Consider the following 16136-nt stretch of genomic DNA (forward strand, 5'->3'; position numbering starts at 1 on the left):
TACAATGGGTGGCTTGTAGGATAAACACAGTCTCAAGCTTAATACATTCTAGCAACTCTCCATCCAAGGAACCATGTTTTGCTATGACTCTTCAGTTAAAGCGATGGTCTGTTATCTCATGTGCATTCTAAGTTCCTCCTCTACAAAGCAAGTGGGGAAGATTAGATTCCACAGTGCCATTCAACACAAAAAACGGGCCTCCCTCAAACTCAATCCAAGACGGATGGACGGCCAGCACCTACCAGATCACCAAATGCTCCAAGTCCGCGGACAAAATCATTTTGTCCGACAATAGACCTTGAAATTTCTCTTTTTCCGTATCATTCGTGGATGCCCATGTCATTTAATGACAAATGGCATTTCTCTTTGCTGCTCAAATTGTTATTAAGCACCGTGTTACACATCAAAGTATCAGAAAAACTTGATCATTCTTTTAGTTATTAAAAGCCACACCGGTCCTAGAGCTTCTGGTAAGAGTTAAGCGAGCCCTTCTCTAAAGAGAAGTAGTAAATCTGCTGGCTGTAAAGTGTTATTTCAAATCAAGGGGTGCGCATAGGATGACTCCTTACAAACCAACGTCCTATTGAATTTGTGACAGGGCTAGATTAAATTGACATTGTAGCCATGTCATTGGAAATCAACAGCAGAACTCTCTTAGGTTTACGCTACACACAGTGCCAAAATTTGGTTCCCTTATTCCCTGACCGGGAATCGAACCCAGGCCGCAGCAGTGAGAGCGCCGAATCCTAGCCACTAGACCATCAGGGACCTAAAAGCTGTGCACACGGTACAGGTTGCAAGACTGTGGTAAAATCTTCCTAACTGGCAAATTAATTGGCATAGTGCATTGTACTGAAGTTATGAACATTTTAGCCTTAGGTGAAAGCAATTGTGCGCATCTGGAGAATGAATCCAAGCAAGCACAAGTTTCACGCTGAAGACTTCTCTCTTATTTCAGGGAAAAATAGAAAGATTCCTGAGTAAGAGTGAGTGTGTCATAGCCCTGCAAGAAAAACAGTTGATAGATGACTAAATAAGAGTCTGTCAGGGCATTGGTGGTATAGTGGAGAGAATAGCTGCTTGCCAAGCAGTTGACCCGGGTTCGATTCCCGGCCAATGCATTCTCTGCTTCTTGTATGATCAGCTTTCTAATGTACCTTGCTATCTCTACCTCTGTTCAGACAATGGGTGGCTTGTAGGGTAAACACAGTCTCAAGCTTAATACGCTCTAGCAACTCTTCATCCAAGGAAGCATGTTTTGCTATGACTCTTCAGTTAAAGTGATGGTCTGTTATCTCATGTGCATTCTAAGTTCCGCCTCTACAAAGCAAGTGGGGAAGATTAGATTCCACGGTGCCATTCAACACAAAAAACGGGCCTCCCTCAAACTCAATCCAAGACGGATGGACGGCCAGCACCTGCCAGATCACCAAATGCTCCAAGTCCGCGGACAAAAACATTTTGTCCGACAATAGACCTTGAAATTTCTCTTTTTCCGTATCATTCGTGGATGCCCATGTCATTTAATGACAAATGGCATTTCTCTTTGCTGCTCAAATTGTTATTAAGCACCGTGTTACACATCAAAGTATCAGAAAAACTTGATCATTCTTTTAGTTATTAAAAGCCACACCGGTCCTAGAGCTTCTGGTAAGAGTTAAGCGAGCCCTTCTCTAAAGAGAAGTAGTAAATCTGCTGGCTGTAAAGTGTTATTTCAAATCAAGTGGTGCGCATAGGATGACTCCTTACAAACCAACGTCCTATTGAATTTGTGACAGGGCTAGATTAAATTGACATTGTAGCCATGTCATTGGAAATCAACAGCAGAACTCTCTTAGGTTTACGCTACACACAGTGCCAAAATTTGGTTCCCTTACTCCCTGAACGGGAATCGAACCCCGGCCGCGGCGGTGAGAGCGCCTAATCCTAGCCACTAGACCATCAGGGACCTAAAAGCTGTGCACACGGTACAGGTTGCAAGACTGTGGTAAAATCTTCCTAACTGGCAAATTAATTGGCATAGTGCATTGTACTGAAGTTATGAACATTTTAGCCTTAGATGAAAGCAATTGTGCGCATCTGGAGAATGAATCCAAGCAAGCACAAGTTTCACGCTGAAGACTTATCTCTTATTTCAGGGAAAAATAGAAAGATTCCTGAGTAAGAGTGAGTGTGTCATAGCCCTGCAAGAAAAACAGTTGATAGATGACTAAATAAGAGTCTGTCAGGGCATTGGTGGTATAGTGGAGAGAATAGCTGCTTGCCAAGCAGTTGACCCGGGTTCGATTCCCGGCCAATGCATTCTCTGCTCCTTGTATGATCAGCTTTCTAATGTACCTTGCTATCTCTACCTCTCTTCATACAATGGGTGGCTTGTAGGATAAACACAGTCTCAAGCTTAATACACTCTAGCAACTCTCCATCCAAGGAAGCATGTTTTGCTATGACTCTTCAGTTAAAGCGATGGTCTGTTATCTCATGTGCATTCTAAGTTCCTCCTCTACAAAGCAAGTGGGGAAGATTAGATTCCACAGTGCCATACAACACAAAAAACGTGCCTCCCTCAAGCTCAATCCAAGACGGATGGAGGGATGGACGGCCAGCACCTGCCAGATCACCAAATGCTCCAAGTCCGCGGACAAAAACATTTTGTCCGACAATAGACCTTGAAATTTCTCTTTTTCCGTATCATTCGTGGATGCCCATTTCATTTAATGACAAATGGCATTTCTCTTTGCTGCTCAAATTGTTATTAAGCACCGTGTTACACATCAAAGTATCAGAAAAACTTGATCATTCTTTTAGTTATTAAAAGCCACACCGGTCCTAGAGCTTCTGGTAAGAGTTAAGCGAGCCCTTCTCTAAAGAGAAGTAGTAAATCTGCTGGCTGTAAAGTGTTATTTCAAATCAAGTGGTGCGCATAGGATGACTCCTTACAAACCAACGTCCTATTGAATTTGTGACAGGGCTAGATTAAATTGATATTGTAGCCATGTCATTGGAAATCAACAGCAGAACTCTCTTAGGTTTACGCTACACACAGTGCCAAAATTTGGTTCCCTTATTCCCTGAACGGGAATCGAACCCCGGCCGCGGCGGTGAGAGCGCCGAAGCCTAGCCACTTGACCATCAGGGACCTAAAAGCTGTGCACACGGTACAGGTTGCAAGACTGTGGTAAAATCTTCCTAACTGGCAAATTAATTGGCATAGTGCATTGTACTGAAGTTATGAACATTTTAGCCTTAGATGAAAGCAATTGTGCGCATCTGGAGAATGAATCCAAGCAAGCACAAGTTTCACGCTGAAGACTTCTCTCTTATTTCAGGGAAAAATAAAAGGTTCCTGAGTAAGAGTGAGTGTGTCATAGCCCTGCAAGAAAAACAGTTGATAGATGACTAAATAAGAGTCTATCAGGGCATTGGTGGTATAGTGGAGAGAATAGCTGCTTGCCAAGCAGTTGACCCGGGTTCGATTCCCAGCCAATGCATTCTCTGCTCCTTGTATGATCAGCTTTCTAATGTACCTTGCTATCTCTACCTCTCTTCATACAATGGGTGGCTTGTAGGATAAACACAGTCTCAAGCTTAATACACTCTAGCAACTCTCCATCCAAGGAACCATGTTTTGCTATGACTCTTCAGTTAAAGTGATGGTCTGTTATCTCATGTGCATTCTAAGTTCCTCCTCTACAAAGCAAGTGGGGAAGATTAGATTCCACAGTGCCATTCAACACAAAAAACGGGCCTCCCTCAAACTCAATCCAAGACGGATGGACGGCCAGCACCTGCCATATCACCAAATGCTCCAAGTCCGCGGACAAAAACATTTTGTCCGACAATAGACCTTGAAATTTCTCTTTTTCCGTATCATTCGTGGATGCCCATGTCATTTAATGACAAATGGCATTTCTCTTTGCTGCTCAAATTGTTATTAAGCACCGTGTTACACATCAAAGTATCAGAAAAACTTGATCATTCTTTTAGTTATTAAAAGCCACACCGGTCCTAGAGCTACTGGTAAGAGTTAAGCGAGCCCTTCTCTAAAGAGAAGTAGTAAATCTGCTGGCTGTAAAGTGTTATTTCAAATCAAGTGGTGCGCATAGGATGACTCCTTACAAACCAACGTCCTATTGAATTTGTGACAGGGCTAGATTAAATTGACATTGTAGCCATGTCATTGGAAATCAACAGCAGAACTGTCTTAGGTTTACGCTACACACAGTGCCAAAATTTGGTTCCCTTATTCCCTGACCGGGAATCGAACCCGGGCCGCGGCGGTGAGAGCGCCGAATCCTAGCCACTAGACCATCAGGGACCTAAAAGTTGTGCACACGGTACAGGTTGCAAGACTGTGGTAAAATCTTCCTAACTGGCAAATTAATTGGCATAGTGCATTGTACTGAAGTTATGAACATTTTAGCCTTAGGTGAAAGCAATTGTGCGCATCTGGAGAATGAATCCAAGCAAGCACAAGTTTCACGCCGAAGACTTCTCTCTTATTTCAGGGAAAAATAAAAGGTTCCTGAGTAAGAGTGAGTGTGTCATAGCCCTGCAAGAAAAACAGTTGATAGATGACTAAATAAGAGTCTGTCAGGGCATTGGTGGTATAGTGGAGAGAATAGCTGCTTGCCAAGCAGGTGACCCGGGTTCGATTCCCGGCCAATGCATTCTCTGCTTCTTGTATAATCAGCGTTCAAATGTACCTTGCTATCTCTACCTCTGTTCAGACAATGGGTGGCTTGTAGGGTGAACACAGTCTCAAGCTTAATGCACTCTAGTAACTCTTCAACCAAGGAAGCATGTTTTGCTTTGACTCTTCAGTTAAAGTGATGGTCTGTTATCTCATGTGCATTCTAAGTTCCTCCTCTACAAAGCAAGTGGGGAAGATTAGATTCCACAGTGCCATACAACACAAAAAACGGGCCTCCCTCAAGCTCAATCCAAGACGGATGGACGGATGGTCGGCCAGCACCTACCAGTTCGCCAAAAGCTCCAAGTCCGCGGACAAAAACATTTTGTCCGACAATAGACCATGAAATTTCTCTTTTTCCGTATCATTCGTGGATGCCCATGTCATTTAATGACAAATGGCATTTCTCTTTGCTGCTCAAATTGTTATTAAGCACCGTGTTACACATCAAAGTATCAGAAAAACTTGATCATTCTTTTAGTTATTAAAAGCCACACCGGTCCTAGAGCTACTGGTAAGAGTTAAGCGAGCCCTTCTCTAAAGAGAAGTAGTAAATCTGCTGGCTGTAAAGTGTTATTTCAAATCAAGTGGTGCGCATAGGATGAATCCTTACAAACCAACGTCCTATTGAATTTGTGACAGGGCTAGATTAAATTGACATTGTAGCCATGTCATTGGAAATCAACAGCAGAACTGTCTTAGGTTTACGCTACACACAGTGCCAAAATTTGGCTCCCTTATTCCCTGACCGGGAATCGAACCCGGGCAGCGGCGGTGAGAGCGCCGAATCCTAGCCACTAGACCATCAGGGACCTAAAAGTTGTGCACACGGTACAGGTTGCAAGACTGTGGTAAAATCTTCCTAACTGGCAAATTAATTGGCATAGTGCATTGTACTGAAGTTATGAACATTTTAGCCTTAGATGAAAGCAATTGTGCGCATCTGGAGAATGAATCCAAGCAAGCACAAGTTTCACGCTGAAGACTTCTCTCTTAATTCAGGGAAAAATAGAAAGATTCCTGAGTAAGAGTGAGTGTGTCATAGCCCTGTAAGAAAAACAGGTGATAGATGACTAAATAAGAGTCTGTTAGGGCATTGGTGGTATAGTGGAGAGAATAGCTGCTTCCCAAGCAGTTGACCCGGGTTCGATTCCCGGCCAATGCATTCTCTGCTTCTTGTATAATCATTGTTCAAATGTACCTTTCTACCTCTGTTCAGACAATGGGTGGCTTGTAGGGTAAACACAGTCTCAAGCTTAATACACTCTAGCAACTCTTCAACCAAGGAAGCATGTTTTGCTATGACTCTTCAGTTAAAGTGATGGTCTGTTATCTCATGTGCATTCTAAGTTCCTCCTCTACAAAGCAAGTGGGGAAGATTAGATTCCACAGTGCCATACAACACAAAAAACGGGCCTCCCTCAAACTCAATCCAAGACGGATGGACGGCCAGCACCTGCCAGATCACCAAATGCTCCAAGTCCGCGGACAAAAACATTTTGTCCGACAATAGTCCATGAAATTTCTCTTTTTCCGTATCATTCGTGGATGCCCATGTCATTTAATGACAAATGGCATTTCTCTTTGCTGCTCAAATTGTTATTAAGCACCGTGTTACACATCAAAGTATCAGAAAAACTTGATCATTCTTTTAGTTATTAAAAGCCACACCGGTCCTAGAGCTACTGGTAAGAGTTAAGCGAGCCCTTCTATAAAGAGAAGTAGTAAATCTGCTGGCTGTAAAGTGTTATTTCAAATCAAGTGGTGCGCATAGGATGACTCCTTACAAACCAACGTTCTATTGAATTTGTGACAGGGCTAGATTAAATTGACATTGTAGCCATGTCATTGGAAATCAACAGCAGAAATGACTTAGGTTTACGCTACACACAGTGCCAAAATTTGGTTCCCTTATTCCCTGACCGGGAATCGAACCCCGGCCGCGGCAGTGAGAGCGCCTAATCCTAGCCACTAGACCATCAGGGACCTAAAACCTCTGCACACGGTACAGGTTGCAAGACTGTGGTAAAATCTTCCTAACTGGCAAATTAATTGGCATAGTGCATTGTACTGAAGTTATGAACATTTTAGCCTTAGATGAAAGCAATTGTGCGCATCTGAAGAATGAATCCAAGCAAGCACAAGTTTCACGCTGAAGACTTCTCTCTTATTTCAGGGAAAAATAGAAAGATTCCTGAGTAAGAGTGAGTGTGTCATAGCCCTGCAAGAAAAACAGTTGATAGATGACTAAATAAGGGTCTGTCAGGGCATTGGTGGTATAGTGGAGAGAATAGCTGCTTGCCAAGCAGTTGACCCGGGTTCGATTCCCGGCCAATGCATTCTCTGCTTCTTGTATAATCAGTGTTCAAATGTACCTTGCTATCTCTACCTCTGTTCAGACAATGGGTGGCTTGTAGGGTAAACACAGTCTCAAGCTTAATGCACTCTAGTAACTCTTCAACCAAGGAAGCATGTTTTGCTTTGACTCTTCAGTTAAAGTGATGGTCTGTTATCTCATGTGCATTCTAAGTTCCTCCTCTACAAAGCAAGTGGGGAAGATTAGATTCCACAGTGCCATACAACACAAAAAACGGGCCTCCCTCAAGCTCAATCCAAGACGGATGGTCGGCCAGCACCTACCAGTTCGCCAAAAGCTCCAAGTCCGCGGACAAAAATATTTTGTCCGACAATAGACCATGAAATTTCTCTTTTTCCGTATCATTCGTGGATGCCCATGTCATTTAATGACAAATGGCATTTCTATTTGCTGCTCAAATTGTTATTAAGCACCGTGTTACACATCAAAGTATTAGAAAAACTTGATCGTTAGTTATTAAAAGCCACACCGGTCCTAGAGCTACTGGTAAGAGTTAAGCGAGCCCTTCTCTAAAGAGAAGTAGTAAATCTGCTGGCTGTAAAGTGTTATTTCAAATCAAGTGGTGCGCATAGGATTACTCCTTACAAACCAACGTCCTATTGAATTTGTGACAGGGCCAGTTTAAATTGAAATTCGAGTCGTGTCATTGGAAATCAACAGCAGAACTGTCTTAGGTTTACGCTACACACAGTGCCAAAACCTGGTTCCCTTATTCCCTTACCAGGAATCGAAACCGGGCCGCGGCGGTGAGAGCTCCGAATCCTAGCCACTAGACCATCAGGGATCTAAAAACTGTGCACACGGTACAGGTTGCAAGACTGTGGTAAACTCTTCCTAACTGGCAAATTAATTGGCATAGTGCATTTTACTGAAGTTATGAACATTTTAGCCTTAGATGAAAGCAATTGTGCGCATCTGGAGAATGAATCCAAGCAAGCACAAGTCCCACGCTGAAGACTTCTCTCTTATTTCAGGGAAAAATAGAAAGATTCCTGAGTAAGAGTGAGTGTGTCATAGCCCTGTAAGAAAAACAGTTGATAGAGGACTAAATAAGGGTCTGTCAGGGCATTGGTGGTATAGTGGAGAGAATAGCTGCTTCCCAAGCAGTTGACCCGGGTTCGATTCCCGGCCAATGCATTCTCTGCTTCTTGTATAATCAGCGTTGAAATGTACCTTTCTACCTCTGTTCAGACAATGGGTGGCTTGTAGGGTAAACACTGTCTCAAGCTTAATGCACTCTAGTAACTCTTCAACCAAGGAAGCTTGCTTTGCTATGACTCTTCAGTTAAAGTGATGGTCTGTTATCTCATGTGCATTCTAAGTTCCTCCTCTACAAAGCAAGTGGGGAAGATTAATTCAATTCATTTTTATTTATATAGCGCCAAATACAACAAATGTCATCTCAAGGCACTTAGATAGTAAGTCCAATTCAAGCCAATTGGAATTCAATTAATTAATAATAATCATAATTCATAAAATAATCCAATTCGTTCATATAGAGCCAATTCAAAAACAATTTCCTAGCTAAGAAAACCAACAGATTACACTGAAAACTTTATGTTTTTCGGTCCAATCTCCCGGCCTGAGCGTGCCTGAAGCGACTGTCGAGAGAAACAACTCCCTTTTAACAGGAAGAAACCTCTGGCAGAACCAGACTCAGGAAGGGTGGCCATCCGCCTCGACCAGCTGGGGTTTGAGAAGACAGAAAGGGGGGGAGGGGGGAGGGGGAGGGGGAGGGGGGGGGGGGGGGGGGGGCGCGGCGGCGGCGGCACTGTAACACCATTCAAAGGATATCTGTTGGAACAGGGAAACACGAGTTAATGACCACAATAATATCACATATACATAAAGAGAGTAAAGTGAGGAAAGGTGTGACAGATGAGTCCCCCCAGCAGGCTGGGCCTATAGCAGCTTAACTATGGGATGTTTCAGGATTACCTGAGCCATCCCTATTCAAGGTAAACACAAGAAACTTGTGCTAACGAAAAAATAAATAAATAAAGGACCAGACTCAGTAAGTAATTCCCTATACTCCCTATATAGATCTGCTCCTCACACCAAAACAACCATCTTTTTACAGCCACAAACTACCTCAGCCTCTCACCAACTGCACACCAGTCACAGCGGGGTGGGGATGCAAACCCTGGTTCGGGTAGGGGGTAATGAAAGTATAGAAGGTGCCAGAGGTGGAGGCAGGACAAGACACACTAGCAGATACGCAGACAAATTCACCTAAACAGTCCTATATTCACTAAAAATACCAGCAAAAACAAAGCCATACAACTCACTCTCACCAACTGCACACCAGTCACAGCGGGGTGGGGATGCAAACCCTGGTTCGGGTAGGGGGAGAAATAAAAGAGGTAAGATAAGCGGGAATGGGATTCAAACCCTGGTTCGGGTAGGGGGTAATGAAAGTATAGAGGGTGCCAGAGGTGGAGGCAGAACAAGACACACTAGCAGACACACTATCAGATTCAACAGACCTAACTATAAGCTTTATAAAAAAGGAAAGTTTTAAGCCTGGTCTTAAAAGTGGAAAGGGTGTCTGCATCCCGGACATTTACTGGCAGCTTATTCCACAAGAGAGGGGCCTGATAACTGAAGGCTCTGCCTCCCATTCTACTTTTAGAAACTCTGGGAACCTCAAGTAAACCTGCAGTTTCGGAACGAAGTGATCTGTTAGGAAAATATCTTACAATGAGATCGTTAAGATATGATGGAGCTCGGTCATTAAGAGCTTTATATGTAAGGAGAAGAATCTTAAATTCTATTCTGAATTTAACAGGGAGCCAATGAAGAGAACCTAAAACTGGAGAAATATGATCTCTCCTGTTAGTTCTCATCAAAACTCTGGCTGCAGCATTTTGGATCAACTGAAGGCTTTTCAGAGAATATGTGGGACAGCCCAATAATAAAGAATTACAGTAGTCCAATCTTGAAGTAACAAATGCATGGACTAGTTTTTCTGCATCACTCTGAGACAAGATGTTCCTGATTTTAACAATATTACGAAGATGAAAGAAGGCAGTCCTAGAAACCTGTTTTATATGCGAGTCAAATGATAAGTTCTGGTCAAAAATAACTCCAAGGTTCCTCACTGTAGAACTAGAAGCCAAGGAAATACCATCTAGAGTAACTATATAGCTAGACAATTTCTCCCTGAAACGCTCAGGTCCAAAGATAACGACTTCAGTTTTGTCTGAATTTAGAAGCAGACAGTTCTGAGTCATCCAGGTCTTTATGTCTTTAAGACATGCTTGTAGTCTGACCAACCTATTGGGTTCATCTGGTTTTATAGATACGTACAGCTGAGTATCATCAGCATAGCAATGGAAATTTATGCCATGCTGTCTAATAATGTTACCTAATGGAAGCATGTATAAAGTGAAAAGAATCGGTCCAAGCACAGAACCCTGAGGAACTCCATGACTTACTCTGGTGTGTGAGGAAGATTCTTCATTTACAAGAACAAACTGAAATCTATCAGATAAATATGACTTAAACCAGCCTAATGCAGTTCCTTTAATCCCAATAACATGTTCAAGTCTGTGTAATAAGATACTGTGATCGACCGTATCAAATACAGCACTGAGATCCAACAGGACAAGCACAGACACAAGTCCGCTATCAGAGGCTAAGAGGAGATCATTGGTAACTTTCAGCAGTGCAGTTTCTGTGCTATGATGCACTCTGAATCCTGACTGAAACTCTTCAAACAGATTATTTCTGTGTAAGTGATCACAAAGCTGAGCTGCAACTATTTTTTCAAGAACTTTAGACATAAAAGGGAGATTGGATATAGGTCTATAATGAGCTAACACTTCTGAATCAAGAGTAGGTTTTTTAAGTAAAGGTTTAATTACAGCAACCTTAAAAGTCTGAGGTACATATCCTGTCAACAAAGACAGATTGATCAAATCCAATATGGAAGTGTCAATTAATGGGCAAACCTCCTTGAACAGTCTGGTTGGGATTGGGTCTAAAACACAAGTTGATGGTTTAGAAGAGACTATTGCTGTTGTTAGTTCAGAGAGATCAACTGGGCAGAAGCCGTCTAAATACAAATCAGGTTCTAAAGATACTTCTAAAGCTGCTGCACTTGATGATACATCACTGATAATAGTGGGAAGGACTCCATCAATCTTCTCTCTGATAGAAACAATTTTATTAATAAAGAAGCTCATGAAATCATCACTGCTGAGAGTTAAAGGAATAACTGGCTCAGCAGAGCTCGGACTCTTAGTCAGACTGGCTACAGTGCTGAAAAGAAACCTGGGATTATTCTTATTCTCTTCTATCAATGATGAATAATAAGCAGTTCTAGCTTCACGAAGGGCTTTCTTATACATTGTTAAACTATCTTTCCAGACTAACTGAGACTCTTCTAAATTAGAGGAACGCCACTGTCTCTCCAGCTTTCTTGCAGTCTGCTTTAAAGCACGCAGCTGTGAATTATACCAAGGAGCCAACCTCTTCTGACTGATTACCTTCCTTTTCAGAGGGGCAACATTGTCCAGTGCTGTACGCATTGAAACTATAGTGCTGTCAACAAGAGAGTCAAGTGTTGCTGGAGTAAAGTTTAGGTAGTCGTCCTCTGTCATATCTGCACATGGCAGTGAAGAAAAGGATGATGGAATTAATTCTTTAAATCTGGTTACAGCCTCCTCTGATAGACACCTTCTATATGTAAATTTCTTCTCAGAAACTGGATAGTCAAGTAATGTAAACTCAAAGGTTATCAGAAAATGGTCAGATAAGACCGGGTTATGAGGGAACACTGTTAACTGTTCACTCTCAATGCCATAAGTTAGCACAAGATCAAGGGTGTGATTAAGGCAGTGAGTCGGTCCCTGAACACTCTGAGAAAATCCAATAGAGTCCAATATAGAATTAAAGTTCATATTCAGGCTGTCATTTTCAACATCTACATGAATATTAAAGTCACCCACTACAATGACTTTATCTGTACTCAGCACTAACTGGGATAAAAACTCTGAGAATTCAGACAGAAACTCAGAATAAGGGCCAGGTGGACGATACACAACAACAAACACAAGAGGTTTCTGTGATTTCCATTTTGCGTGGGAAAAACTGAGAATCAGAGATTCAAAAGAGCTCAAACTAATCTTGGGTCTGGGACTGATTAGTAACCCTGATCTGAAGATAGCTGCCACTCCTCCTCCTCTGCCTGTGGTTCGAGGAACGTGAACATTTAAACAGTCACAGGGAGTTGCTTCATTAATGCTAACATGATCTTCCTGCTGCAGCCAGGTTTCCGTAAGACAAAATATATCAATATGATGATCACAAATCAACTCATTCACTAACAGAGACTTCGAAAGGAGAGATCTGATATTCAGCAAACCACATTTAATAGTTTGATGTTTATGTTCAGTTAAAGTTTTTGTTTAAATAATTTCTTTTTGCACAAGAGGATTTGCTCCTTTTGTGTTAATCGATTGGGTGGGTAGCAGCAGGTGGGAAGCTGCAGAGAAGTGTGTAAGACTACAACTCTGCATCCTGGTCTGAGCCCTGGGTTGTCATGTTTTAGGGTGGCAAATAAATTCATCCATATTTCTAGAAATGAGAGCTGCTCCTTCCAAAGTGGGATGGATGCCGTCTCTCCTCATCAGACCAGGTTTTCTCCAGAAAGATTGCCAATTATCTATGTAGCCCACGTTGTTTGCTGGACACCATCTAGACAGCCAGCGATTGAAGGACGACATGCGGCTAAACATGTCATCACTGGTCAGATTTGGCAGTAGCCTGACTACGTCATACTCACGATTCTAGTCAGAATGTGAGTCTGATACCGCTCAATAGAGATTTGAGTATGGGGCGTGTTTCAACCGAACCAGGAGAAAAAATGCCTCTTCGCTCAATTGGATAGACCTACAACCAATCAGAGCAACGTAGTATGTGACGTAGATTAAGCAACACACACTTGTTGTAGGAAGGCAAAAACATCTTTTCTATCGATAAAAGCCTTTATCGCATTCCTCTGTTCGTCTTTCAAAATGAATGCAATGTGGAGATCCTGTAGAACAGACTCGATGGCAGAATCTACACGCCCTAGCTCTCCAGCGGCAGCCGTGTTCAGTTCTTTAGTGACGTAGTCGATAATATCCCTGTTGATCATCTGTCCATCATCGTATAAAGCCCGCCCTGGCAATCTGATTGGTCCGACCAATTCTTGGTCGGGCATAATGATTTCCCAACTGAGCAGAGCCAGACCGAACTTCCTGACCAAAACTTTTATGGGCGGGGCTAAGTTCGGCTGGCACCCAGGCTAATTTGGCAGGGGTCCAGAGAAAAATACGGAGTCCAACATTGTTTTGGCAAAATTACACACCGATGCAACATTAATTTTAGTGACCTCCGATTGGCGTAACCGGGTGTCATTAACGCCGACGTGAATAACTATTTTACCATATTTACGTTTATCCTTAGCCAGCAGTTTTAAATAGGATTCTATGTCGCCCGCTCTGGCCCCTGGAATGCATTTGACTATGGCCGCTGGTGTCTCTAATGCCACGTTTCTGACTATGGAGCTGCCAATTACCAGGGTTTTGTCCTCAGCGGGTGTGTCGCTGAGTGGGGAAAATCTGTTTGAAGCGTGGACAGGTCGATGGTGAACAACGGGCTTGACTTTAGAGCTATGCCTCTTCCTGACAGTCACCCAGCCACGTTGCAATCCTGGCTGCTCAGGTTCTGCTAGGGGGAGGCAAATTGAGCTAGCTACGCTAGGTGGCTCCACACTGGCAAAAGGGACCTGGCTCGCTATCGGTTGATTTTCAACAGTGCAGAGCCGAGCTTCCAATTAAGATAACCTTGCCTCCAAAACTACAAAAAGACTACATTTGTTACATGTACCATTATCGCTGAAGGAGGCAGAGGAGTAACTAAACATCTGACACACGGAGCAGGTGAAAGCAGGAGAAGGAGGAAGAGAACCGGTAGCCATGCTACGCTAGAGAACCAGACACAACTTTAAAAAGTGAGAATAAAGATCTGTAGGAGTGTGTTAGAACAGAACCGTAAGCTATACAGTTTAACTATGCAAAATTGTGTAAGTTATAGATCGAAATAAAGTGATTATCAGTACTCCAAGCGGAGCAAGAAATTACACAGTGCACAAGCAAGGCAACAGGAAATGATCCAACACGTCTTACCGCAAAGCGTGCAGAGAACTGTAGCTCTCTGCAGAGAACTGTAGCTCTAACTGTAGATTAGATTCCAAAGTGCCATACAACACAAAAAACGGGCCTCCCTCAAACTCAATCCAAGACGGATGGACGGCCAGCACCTGCCAGATCACCAAATGCTCCAAGTCCGCGGACAAAAACATTTTGTCCGACAATAGACCATGAAATTTCGCTTTTTCCGTATCATTCGTGGATGCCCATGTCATTTAATGACAAATGGCATTTCTCTTTGCTGCTCAAATTGTTATTAAGCACCGTGTTACACATCAAAGTATCAGAAAAACTTGATCGTTCTTTTAGTTATTAAAAGCCACACCGGTCCTAGAGCTACTGGTAAGAGTTAAGCGAGCCCTTCTCTAAAGAGAAGTAGTAAATCTGCTGGCTGTAAAGTGTTATTTCAAAATCAAGTGATGCGCATAGGATGACTCCTTACAAACCAACGTCCTATTGAATTTGTGACAGGGCTAGATTAAATTGACATTGTAGCCAAGTCATTGGAAATCAACAGCAGAACTGTCTTAGGTTTACGCTACACACAGTGCCAAAAGTTGGTTCCCTGAGTAAGAGTGAGTGTGTCATAGCCCTGCAAGAAAAACAGTTGATAGATGACTAAATAAGAGTCTGTCAGGGCATTGGTGGTATAGTGGAGAGAATAGCTGCTTGCCAAACAGTTGACCGGGGTTCGATTCCCGGCCAATGCATTCTCTGCTCCTTGTATGATCAGCTTTCTAATGTACCTTGCTATCTCTACCTCTGTTCAGACAATGGGTGGCTTGCAGGGTAAACACAGTCTCAAGCTTAATACACTCTAGCAACTCTTCATCCAAGGAAGCATGTTTTGCTATGGCTCTTCAGTTAAAGTGATGGTCTGTTATCTCATGTGCATTCTAAGTTCCTCCTCTACAAAGCAAGTGGGGAAGATTAGATTCCACAGTGCCATACAACACAAAAAACGGGCCTCCCTCAAACTCAATCCAAGACGGATCAACGGATGGACGGCCAGCACCTGCCAGATCGCCAAATGCTCCAAGTCCGCGGACAAAAACATTTTGTCCGACAATAGACCATGAAATTTCTCTTTTTCCGTATCATTCGTGGATGCCCATGTCATTTAATGACAAATGGCATTTCTATTTGCTGCTCAAATTGTTATTAAGCACCGTGTTACACATCAAAGTATTAGAAAAACTTGATCGTTAGTTATTAAAAGCCACACCGGTCCTAGAGCAACTGGTAAGAGTTAAGCGAGCCCTTCTCTAAAGAGAAGTAGTAAATCTGCTGGCTGTAAAGTGTTATTTCAAATCAAGTGGTGCGCATAGGATGACTCCTTACAAACCAACGTCCTATTGAATTTGTGACAGGGCCAGTTTAAATTGAAATTCGAGTCATGTCATTGGAAATCAACAGCAGAACTGTCTTAGGTTTACGCTACACACAGTGCCAAAACCTGGTTCCCTTATTCCCTTACCAGGAATCAAACCCGGGCCGCGGCGGTGAGAGCGCCGAATCCTAGCCACTAGACCATCAGGGACCTAAAAACTGTGCACACGGTACAGGTTGCAAGACTGTGGTAAACTCTTCCTAACTGGCAAATTAATTGGCATAGTGCATTTTACTGAAGTTATGAACATTTTAGCCTTAGATGAAAGCAATTGTGCGCATCTGGAGAATGAATCCAAGCAAGCACAAGTCTCACGCTGAAGACTTCTCTCTTATTTCAGGGAAAAATAGAAAGATTCCTGAGTAAGAGTGAGTGTGTCATAGCCCTGCAAGAAAAACAGTTGATAGATGACTAAATAAGGGTCTGTCAGGGCATTGGTGGTATAGTTGATAGAATAGCTGCTTGCCAAGCAGTTGACCT

At 42.8% G+C, this 16136-nt stretch overlaps 7 non-coding genes across 7 annotated transcripts; 5 read left to right on the forward strand and 2 right to left on the reverse strand.

The window, feature by feature from the left end:
* The first annotated feature begins 1049 nt into the window (after positions 1–1049).
* On the forward strand, positions 1050–1121 carry trnag-gcc (transfer RNA glycine (anticodon GCC)). Its single transcript has one exon. It is a non-coding gene; the product is annotated as a tRNA-Gly (tRNA).
* A 1108-nt stretch (positions 1122–2229) lies between these two features.
* trnag-gcc (transfer RNA glycine (anticodon GCC)) lies at positions 2230–2301 on the forward strand. Its single transcript has one exon. It is a non-coding gene; the product is annotated as a tRNA-Gly (tRNA).
* A 1942-nt stretch (positions 2302–4243) lies between these two features.
* Positions 4244–4315, reverse strand: trnae-cuc (transfer RNA glutamic acid (anticodon CUC)). Its single transcript has one exon. It is a non-coding gene; the product is annotated as a tRNA-Glu (tRNA).
* A 1115-nt stretch (positions 4316–5430) lies between these two features.
* Positions 5431–5502, reverse strand: trnae-cuc (transfer RNA glutamic acid (anticodon CUC)). Its single transcript has one exon. It is a non-coding gene; the product is annotated as a tRNA-Glu (tRNA).
* Positions 5503–5783: 281 nt separating this feature from the next.
* trnag-ccc (transfer RNA glycine (anticodon CCC)) lies at positions 5784–5855 on the forward strand. The gene has a single exon. It is a non-coding gene; the product is annotated as a tRNA-Gly (tRNA).
* A 1102-nt stretch (positions 5856–6957) lies between these two features.
* Positions 6958–7029, forward strand: trnag-gcc (transfer RNA glycine (anticodon GCC)). The gene has a single exon. It is a non-coding gene; the product is annotated as a tRNA-Gly (tRNA).
* Positions 7030–8132: 1103 nt separating this feature from the next.
* Positions 8133–8204, forward strand: trnag-ccc (transfer RNA glycine (anticodon CCC)). Its single transcript has one exon. It is a non-coding gene; the product is annotated as a tRNA-Gly (tRNA).
* The last annotated feature ends 7932 nt before the right edge of the window (positions 8205–16136 follow it).

This window comes from Odontesthes bonariensis, chromosome 5, assembly GCF_027942865.1.
Source record: "Odontesthes bonariensis isolate fOdoBon6 chromosome 5, fOdoBon6.hap1, whole genome shotgun sequence".
Taxonomy (NCBI): domain Eukaryota; kingdom Metazoa; phylum Chordata; class Actinopteri; order Atheriniformes; family Atherinopsidae; genus Odontesthes; species Odontesthes bonariensis.